The sequence below is a fragment of the Phyllostomus discolor genome, chromosome 6 (assembly GCF_004126475.2).
Source record: "Phyllostomus discolor isolate MPI-MPIP mPhyDis1 chromosome 6, mPhyDis1.pri.v3, whole genome shotgun sequence".
Taxonomy (NCBI): Eukaryota; Metazoa; Chordata; class Mammalia; order Chiroptera; family Phyllostomidae; genus Phyllostomus; species Phyllostomus discolor.
In genome coordinates, this window is record NC_040908.2 from 109,911,380 (window position 1) to 109,922,340 (window position 10,961).

The following is a 10,961-nucleotide window of genomic DNA, read 5'->3' on the forward strand; positions in this document are numbered from 1 at the left end:
TATCTAGGTAACTTTTGAAGGAGAGGGAAAAGAAATCAAGAAATCTGCTCTGTGGAATTATTTAAAAGAAGTTTTTAATAAACCTGAAATAGTTACTGTCATTTTCTGAAATGTGTTGTATATATTCAGAGCACTAGACAGTGGGGTACAAAGGCCAACTATGTGCCCCCAAGTGACAGGAAATGCATACCAAAGATGCTAAATGGAAGGAATCAGAAGAAATCACATGCAGAGCCTGGCCTATGCAGAGTGGTTTGTTTGTTTGTTTGTTTATTCTCTTTTTGACCAGTGGATTTTTATTCTAAGGTCCCACAGTTTCCAAGTTTCATGGATAAATCTAAGAGGGAGAGGACTAGCTGAGTGACCTCTTGTGGTCCTGGCTCTTCCTCTCCACCTTCCTGACATTTTTTCTTCATCCTAAGTGGACTAAACAGTGCAGCAGCCAAGCACTCATTTGCAGTCCTATGGAGCCCCCAGAGCCGCAGGCAAATTAAAAAAAAAAAAAAAAACACCCTCTGCTCTTCTGTCCTGCCCCAGATTCTTTAGTCATGTCACACTTTTGCCCAATTCAAGATGAGAATTGCTCTGTATCAGCTACTCCCTGCAAGTTGGCTGACTAATGGTTTTCTATCTTCATTTTTACAACAGTCTAGAAAAGTCTTGAGTTTATGGAGAGTCCCTCTGAGTCATGTCTCAGAACAACCTCTACATGTCATCCTATTTGATTTTATAAAGGCCTTCAGCTTTCAGAGCAGAGCTGCCTCCTGTTCTGAAATAGAGTGAATGTGGCTCTGGACCCGAGACAGGCAATCCTGCCTTTTAGTTCAATGGCACGACAGTGGGTGTTTGACATATTATTTCTCCTCTCTGAGCCCTAATCATCTCTTCTGTAAAGAAAAAACTGCAACAACAGTGTACGTGCACACACACACACCACTCCCACCCTAACCCCAACCCAACCCCTGCCACATGGTTATTCTAAGAATTAAATGAGATCATGTATATGATGATGTTCTGCACTATGCAAACGTTAAGTTTTTTTTTTAATCAAATTTCAGCATCAGTGAGTCATTTCAGACATCAGTTCTTGATGTATATATCCTTCACTTAAGCCTACTACCAAATATTTCTCCTTATTTTCCTTTTATTGTTTTCTGGAAAAATTATAAAGTTGGTTCTATGAAAACTCCTGAAGGAGTCCACTCCTACACCTTACCAAACATCTTTCTAGCTCCATTCCCCCTTCCCAGTGGCCCTATCAGCTCTTACCTCCTCATATTGTCTGTAATAATTTGAGATGGTTTCTTCCAGCACACACTATCACCATGCATACCTGTATATCTGACACTGGCATATTTAATGTTTAATCTAGTTGCTGTCATGTAGAAACCTAAATTATGATGGACAGAATGTCTAGAGTCCTGTGTTCCAGAATTAGCATTGTTGTTTGATTATCCAGGGAGTTTTGGACCATTCAGTTTGATAAACATCTATTTAGGTCATGGGACAGGGAGGGGATGTTGCTTGCTGTGCTCAAAATTTTATAGATCACACAGATAAGTAAACCTCCAACTCTAAGTGATACAGGGGCACACACACACACAAATAATATGGGTACATAGAGGAAGGAACAATTTAATCAATGTTCACATGTTGTAGAGGCACTACTTCAGAGAGGAGGTAACATCTGAGCAAGACTTTCAAGGATGACTGAGATTTTACAAGATCAGTGAGGAGGCCAGGTAGAAGGAATAACGCTAAGATACAAAAAAAAAAAAAATAGCATGATGGGCCCTGGTCGGGTAGCTCACTTGGTTAGAGCCTCACCCAGATGAGCCAAGATTACAGGTTTGATCCCCAGTCAGGGCACATACGAGAATCAATGCATAAATAAGTGGAACAACAAATTGATGTGTTTTTTCTCTCTCCTTTCTTCCCTCTCTCTAAAAACAAAAATCAGTGAATAAAAATTAAACCATTGACATGGACAACAGTGTGGTGATTGCAGGGGAAAGGGGATGGATACAAGTGGAAGAGATTATAAGGGGATAAATGGTGATAGAAGAAACAAAAAATCAATTTAAAAAAGCATGATGAAGAAATGGGAAGGGTTTGGTGTGGCAAGAGCATAAGATGTATGGTAGGAAGGGCAGCAGATGAGACTAGAGGAAAGTCTGGGCTGAGGATATGTGGGACCTAGTATGCTGGGCTTAGACACGGGGTTTTAAGCCATCTTGGCTTCAGGCATTCATATGCAAATCAATTTGTTCTCTGTATACCTAGATTGGTGCCAGGTATGTTTCATCCTTGAAAGAACTGATGAAATAGTCACTCAAATAGTTTGCTGTAGAGTTTGATTCTCCCATGGAAGCCCCAGTGAGAAAGGCTGCTAGGCAATGAAAGGTAAAGCATCCAACATTTAGAGAAAGCAAATGACATCTCACGTATCATAGAAATCTCTCTGGTGACAGTGAGAAGAATGCATTATTGCAGACAAAGAGAGAAGGAGATGAACCAAAAATCTGTGGCAATAATTCGTGTGGGTGGTGACCAGGGTTCAAGATGACGACAACAGAAATGGAGGGAAGGAGCATTCAAGAGACACTTGGGAGGCAGAATGGATGAAATACTTCAGTGATGTCTTCCCTGGCTTCCCAGCTATGATCTGGGGTCACTTGCTCCCTCTAGCTACAGGCTGTAGCCTTCCAAAAAAGGGCAAGGTGTGCATCAACCACAACCCACCTTGGGGGTGGAGAATACTGCCATTAATCTGGACCTTATCGTGTCTCTGGTGAACTCTGCACATGCTGATAGACTCTGAGCTATGACTTTTCTTTTCACACCCCATTGCCTGCCTGGGCATGTTGGCTCAGTCCTCACAATTGACCTTCAGCCCAATTCCCTTGCCCAGCCCACATTCTCCTGTGGGGACAGAAGCCCTTCCCTGAACTCCAGACTGCTTGGCTGGGATCCTGAAACTGTGCCTCCCAGTCCCAGCCCAGTCTCCCCAGAGGCTGGGTCTGCTCCCTGAGCTCACCACAACCTGTGTAATCCTGCAGGGGAGTTAGTATTGCCAGCTCCAGTGCAGCTTGACCCCAGCTTCCTCCTCCTCCTCCACCTGACAAGGTCTCATAGTGCCTCACACCCAAACCCACCTGCGTTCAGACATTACCAAAACTTGTCTGGGGCCCATGTTCTCATTTGTAACATAAGGGGGTTATACTAGGTAACTCCTAAGGTAGCTTCCTTCCAACACTAACATCCTGTGTTTCTAAGTAGGCCAACTGTAAAAGAAGTCTGGATTGGCATAGAACAATTGAGGCTGGGAGTGAGTGAGTCAGACTCAGCAAAAATGTCAAGCTAACTGGAAGACCGGAGATTAGAGCACTGAGTGCCTCTGGGCAGACAGCAGCTAGAGGCTTGAGCCACAGATTAGCTACCCAGACAGCTGTGTGGATAAGATGCCTGATGCCACACCCAGCATATTAGTCAATGCCTGATCAAGGAATTAACATCATTTCATGCACACCCAAAGATAACACTTATTTATGACCTAAAGCTATTTAGTATCCTGAATGTCATTCTAGTTTTTCTCATGGTTAGTGTTGGTGATTTTGGATTCAGTATTATTCCGTTAGTATTTAGCCTGATTCCTTGAAACAAGCATCCAGTGACTATTTTCTATGCATCTGGCTTTACTCTCAAGACTTCCTAAATCTCTCCCAGGTGCTTCTCTTGGTGCGTGAAGGAAAGAATGCAGGTCTTTGGAGACCAAAGTTTAAACTCCATGGCTACTTGGTGGTCATGTGATTCGGAAAAGTTAGTTAATCTTTCTGAGTTTAGGAAATAGGATAATATCTGTCGTGTGAAGTTGTAGCCCAGATTGAAAGTGCCTGGTGTACAGACAATTCTCAAGGAAGTTCTCCCTCGCACCAGCCCTGCTGCCTTTCACCTTCAGAAGTCTCTTTGCCCTCAGGATGGCTTCTCCTGGGTTGTCTGGCTTTTTTTCTCTCTACTACTGGAGCCTACAAGGTCCCCGCTGGTCCACACAAGTTCCTGCTCCAATTCTAGACTTAGAGCATGCTGACTCAATACCAGCACTTCCTGAAGTAGGGGCTTTTGTTGCTGTTGTTTAGGGCTGAGCCAAGAAAAATCTTTATCAGTAGATGAGATCATAGCTGAAGGCTCTAAGAGCTCCATTGTCTCAGCTCTAGGGTCTATTACACTGAAGATCAAAATGCCAGTGCAATGATTCAGTGCAGGGCTGGTCTTGAGACTCCAAGAGACAGTGCTGAAGTGGTGAGGTGGATAAACAAGGATGTCTCCAACCTGCTGAGCACAGGACTTAGCTTTGGGATGCACCTCTTTGGCTGGCTAGAGGTTAACACTCTTAGTTTTTCTCTTAAGGGGATTCTAGTAGCAGGAACCACCATAGGCATGGCCTGTAAGAGTCTTAGAGAGTGTTTAAATCTACTTTCTTTTACTTAGATGGAGAAACTGAGACCCAGAAGAGAAAAATGACTTTCCCAAAGCCACAGAGAGACAAAGGGCCAAAATAACACCTAAACTCAAGTCTCTAGATTCTATGTCCATAACTGTGTTCATTACCATGTAAAAAAATAGTGATTGTTAAAATTCAACATGTTGTGGACACTCAGTAATCCAATCATTGAAGAGCAAGTGGAGGAAATATTTGATAAAAAGATGCCTAAACAGGAGAGCATTCGCTAGTTCACCAAATATTTGTTGAACCCCAGAAGGTAAGGAAAGGCCAAATTGTGAGTTCTATTCTGCCTGAACTCAACAAGTTCAGAGTAGAGGATTGACATATCCCATTTTTTTTTAAATCCTCACCCAAAGATATGTTTATTGAATTTAGAGAGAAAGGAAGGGAGAGAGGGAGAGAAATATCGATTGGTTGCCTCCCATATGCTCCCAGACTGTGGATAAAACCCACAACCTAGGTATGTGCCCTGACTGGGAGTCAAACCCATAATCTTTCAGTGTATGGGACAACGCTCCAACCAACTGAACCACCTTGCCAGGGCTGACATGATCAGTTTAGAGTGGTCATTCTGGTAGCAGAGAGAGGATGAATAGGAGGGTGTCAGGTTAGATGCACAAGGCTGTGGGGGTTTTAGAGTAAGTAGTCTTAGCAAGAAATGATTGATGGAGATGTAAAGAAGGGTAGTGACAGTGACAGGGTAACTCAAGGAAGCAAGAGACTCAAATGCATTTTCTCTAATGCTGCCAGTGGGGCCTATGGTCAGCGGAGCCACAGATGGAGCCGGGCAGGACAGAAGGCTGGGCCTTAGGCTCACTGAAACTCAAGCCCCTAGACTCCTGCCTGGGGTCCCAGGCAAACCATGCAGGCTTCACTCATGGCAGAGCAGCTGTTTGATAGCCAAGCACCAGACAGGCCCGAGGCTGCTAACAGTCATTAACAGTCACTGAAATTTTGACTTTGTGATAAACTAAGGCTGTCTGTTTTCCCAGCAAAGTGCAGCGAAGCCCTTCAATAGAGGACTAGATAAAGAAGATGTAGTATATATACACTGTGGAATATGACTTAGCCATAAGAAAAAATGAACTGCTGCCATTTGCAACAACATGGATGGACCTTGAAGATATTATGCTAAGAGAAATAAGTCAGCTAGAAAAAGCTAAGGACCATATGATTTCATTCATATGTGGGATATAAAACTGAAACTTAGAGACAGACAGATGGAAGGGGGTTGGGGGATATAGTTAAGGGGCCCAAACCCACGGTGATGGAAGATGATTTGGCTTTGGGTGGTATATTGCACACAATGTGGTATACAGATCATGCATCACAGAAATGTGCTCTTGGAACCTATATAACCCTATTAACCAAGGTCACCCCAATAAATTTAATTAAAAAAATAAAAAATTTAAATAGATTTTGAAAAAATGCAGCAAGGATGGTTGGTTATGACACACAAGAACACCTGTTAGAAGCGTTACCTACCTAGAGGCTTTCAGTAAGGGTAGAAATTATTAAAAATTAAGACTTATTTCTATACTTTGGCTGGATAATTAATATTCCCTGGTAAAAAGTTAAGTTTCACTCACTGCTCGTTATGGAGATTGTGTATTGTAATTGTTAATAATGTAGAATTTGGTGTCAGGTGGTACTGGGTCTGAGTCCAGACTGGTACTCACTAGCTTTGTAACCTTAAGCAAGTTACCAAATGACTCTAAGTTTCCTCCACCATAAAGTGGGGGTAAGAGTACCATTGTGAGGGTCGTTGTCCTAACGTTTGAGATAAAGCATTTTTATGTGCTCAGCATAGTGCTTACCACTGTGCTCAAGCAGTGTCAGCTTTGTTAATTTTAATAACAAATTATTCTGTAGCCTGGTATATTTTTTAAAAGCTCATTTTCTAAGTGAACATAAAAAATTGTGTTCAGCCCTGGCTGGTGTGGCTCAGTGGATTGAGTACTGGCTTGCAAACCAAAGGTCGCTTGTTTGATTTCCATTCAGGGCACATGCCTAGGTTGTGGTCCAGTTCCCTGGTGTGGGGCATATGAGAGACAACCACACATTGATGTTTCTCTCCCTCTTTCTCCCTCCCTTCCCCTCTGACTAAAAATAAATAAATAAAATCTAAAAAAAATTGTATTTAATTTTCTTTTAAAGTCTCCCCTTTGGCTATTGTGTTTTAACCAAAATTTAAAGATTCATGAAAGAATGATAGAAGATCAGAACATTGAATACATCTATAAAGCAGATTTCATAATGTGCAATAAAAGCATTTGTTTTACTTTCCAAAAATGTTGTGTTCAAAACATGTTTTCACTATTGACTTGTTGGATCACTTCAAATAACTCCACTTAACCTTTGTAGCTTTTTCTTTTTGCTTCCTCTGCAAAATAATAGACTACATGGTTTCTAAAGACCCTACCAATTCTAAAATAAATACGTAGATTTACTTTACACTCTAATTACATATTACTTGCATAGCTGTAAGAGTAATTCAAATCCCAATTATTTCTGGAGAAGCTCTGGAACGCTTCATGATTATCAAGGATTATTGCCAAGAATCTGACTACTATCTCATATGATGTTTGCACTTATTTATCTGATGATTTGACAGGGCATAGCTGACCTGCAACATCTGGAAGGATAGTCACACGTGACGAGTAGAAAAGTGGAACCCAAGTTAAGTCCCCTTACACTTGCAGGTCCTTGGGGGAAAGTGACTTAAAAAAAAAAAAACACCTCTCTCTTCTGTTCCTTTGTATTGTCAAAGTTTCTCTCTGAGAGTGTATTTTGGTGATAAGTTAATGAGTTTAACCTGGAAATAGGTTAGTGAGGATCAGATTTATGAGCAAACCGTTCAGGTCTCGCTCCCACTTAGCCTCCCAGCCCTCACTGCTTTGCTTTCACACACTCTACCGGGTGTCCAACCTTTTGGCGTCTCTGGGCCACACTGGAAGAAGAGCAGTTGTCTTGGGCCACACACTAAATACACAAACACTAACAAAAATTGGTGAGCAAGAAAAAGGTTTTAAGTAAATTTATGATTTTGTATTGGGCCACACACGGCCTGTGGGTTGCGGGTTGGATACCTCTGCAACCAGACCAATCTTGACTGGATTCCTTAGATCCTTTGTGTTTACAGCTTCATGTTTACTGATGCTGCTTTCAACTTGGAAAAACTTCTCTCTTTTTCTCTGAATTGATCTTCCATTCTCACCATAAATACTTGTATGTGCAAGTCCTCCCCATCCTTCAAGGCTTAATGCAAATGTCACCTCTCCACAAGTTGCTGGTAACTTTTCTCCTTGCATGCAGCTAATATCTCCCTCAACTGAGCTCCCAGAACACTTTTGACATGCACCTCTCAGAAACTTCCTGGCAGGCAGAATAGCACAGTGGCTAAGCACATAGGATCTGCAGTTGTACCACTTGAGTTCAAATCCCTGTTGATACCTTACTGGTGATATTGGGCAAGTTATAAACTTCTCCATGTCTCAGTTTCCTCACCTTTAAAATGGAGCTACTTGTAGTACCTACCTCATATGGCTTTTGTTAGGTGTAAATGAAATAAATGTATAGCATTTGGAATAGTGGGTTACCCACAGTATTTAATAAATGCTGGCTATCATTTTACTCTGCTCCTTCTACCTGATTTTACACATATAATACCTCTGTCTTATGTTGCCTCCTAGACTTTACATTCTTTGAGAGCAAGAGGATTTGTGCCTATTCATTTTTACTTTTTTTGTAGCTCCTGTTGTACTTAGAACTTAGCACACAAAAGTAGTTATTGGACAGATTTTGGAACACTTAAGCTTAAGCCCTTCCTTCTTTTTCATCCCTAATATTCACAAGATGCTTTTAATAATAATAAAGGGATTTCATAAACTAAAGAAGCTATGGTAATTAAATGTCAAGTTGGACATTAGACTAAACAGTCTGTAGGCTGTTGCATGCTAAAGACTGGGCTTTTTAAAGAATGTTACATGTGGTGTACAACTATTTGACCCAAGGCCCCAACTCCTAGTCCTGGCCCTGTGCCATGTCTCCCAGCAGCCAGAGTCTATCACCTTTCCTTCCTATGCTGTGGGTCAGCCTGGCTCCAGATGGCCATGCATGACAACGATGACCAAGGCCACTGTAGGGTATAGTTCACCCTGTGGGGACCAGCCTCACCCAGGATCCATGGACAAATTGGTGAACAAATATGTGCTAAAGGAAAAAACTATGGATTATTCCCGCAGAACAAAGTTCAGTTGTAGACAAGATTTCAGGGCAAATGCAGATTAGTTTTTGGAGATATTTTCCACAGATATTTCTCACATTTTGCAGAGACACTTCTTGGTCTGTGTTCATGGGTCTGTGCCAAACAGCAGTTTACCCAACACTGTGATTCATTTATTTGTTTTCTATACACTGTTTGACTTTTCTCATATTTGGCTTTGGCTGAGGACTCTCAGCATATGTTTTACATGGCTAGTCAGTCAGACTTTTTAGTATTTTTGGATCTTAATACAAAAAAAAAGAAAAAAGAAAGAAAGAAAAATTCAGACTGAAAGCCAGGATTTTTTAAAAATAATAAACCAGGGACTACTCATTTTCTTTTTAGTGAGTATTAACTTCAATTTAGTTCTTCTCTGCTGTGAAATTTCACAGCATTAATGTTAAAATATAATTGAGGTCAAGTATAATATCAGCTCTTGGTATGTCATTAATAGATCCTAGTTTATGAATAAGAACCACACAAAGTAGCACAGGCCCTCAGAAATGGGCCTGGAGAAATTAGGCCAGACCGGCCTCAGAAAAATTAAGATATAAGATACTGTCTTCTTCTTGTAGCACTTCTCTTCTCTCAACAAAACGTAGACACAGGCAAAGTAGGCACTGGCCTGTAGCAGAGGCCTATGCTGAAGCTCTCAAACATTGGTTCTCCAAACACTTGCCATCCCTACCTCCAGAGTGTCATTCTATTGGCAGAAGTTTGTTCCAGAGACTTCAGTCCATTCCTTTAGCAACTAATTCATTCATCAGATGTTTATTATTGCCACTATGTGGAGGGACTAGGGAGAGAAAAACTGAGTAGGATACTGAGCTTTTGTCTGGAGAGAAGACCAAAATAGGGAGATAGTTAAAACTCAGCGTTACCTATGGGGCTGCCAGAGAAGTAAGGAGGAGACTCCACAGAACGGGATGTCACTGAAAACCACGAGTGGAGGAATGATGAAGTTATGCACCTCACAGAAGACAAGTAAGATGAGGAAAAGAATGTTAAGTGCAGACACCTTTGACAGGGTAATGCTCTAAGCTGGTCAATAGTTCTAAACAAAGTAATATAGTTAGGAACAATGTAAAGCCATCTAAAAACCTGACAGAATTTGATGCACAAGACTTGAACAAATATGTAGATGTTTGTTCTGACTTGATAGGGAAGTGAGTGAGAATGAACAGAGACTGGGAACCTGAGCCAATGCCCAGGATGGGCTGAAGTTGGCTTTTGTTTGTTGGAGGAATGACTTAGGGCACCGAGGCCAGCAGAAGTCCAAGTGCCTTGAGACAGTCGCTGAAAGAGGAGGTCAGAAAATGTGGAGCAAACTTTGCCTATTTGATAGTTTAGGGAAAGTGGATACTGGTTTAGTCTTGTATAGTGAGATACCAGAGGGAAGCCATAAATTACATCTGAATTCATGTGATTTATTTAGATAAAATAGGCACAATAAGTGTTTGGCTTCAGGACTAGGAAGATAGTTGTTTTCTCAAATTCTAATCACTCTGACCATTACACTGTAACTCCAACAGCATATGGTCTTCCTTCTACTTAGGGTACCTTTGTACCCTCTTCTTCACCCTTCAAAGCTTGACGCAAGTGTCCCCTTCTTCTGTGATGGCTCAGACTTCTCATTGGATTAGCACTCATCACACTGGATTGTCCCTGTCTGCTTTTCTGTCTCCTGCCCCATGAGGCTATGAACTCTCTGACAGCATAGGCTGCCTTTCCTCTCTATACCTTCAGAAATTAGCCAGACTAGAATGTAGCAGCTGCACATGCATTTCTGTGGATGGATGGATTCTGTGGTTCTGTGGATGGGTGGATTGATTGCACAAATGGATGAATGATTGGCCCAAATCAGTAACGACTTGCATTCTCCTTAGAAATACAGACTTCACAGAGTGGATGCTCAGAAAAATACTTAATGCTGTGGTAGATCACAGATAAAAATCAAGTGCCTCAGTCCAATTCAAACCTAGTTGCAATATTGTGTGCTTTATTTTCCTGTTCACATGAGCACTGTAATTTTAGGTCAAGTTTTGCTTAGTAAGAAGGTTTCAAACATGTGAAAGGAGGAGGAATCTAATCAAAAACCTCAAACCAGGAGCCAGGAGGTCTAGCCTCTCTTCCTGATCACCACCAACTTCCTGATTATGTAACCCAGATGAGCTGCTTATCTTCACTTGCTTC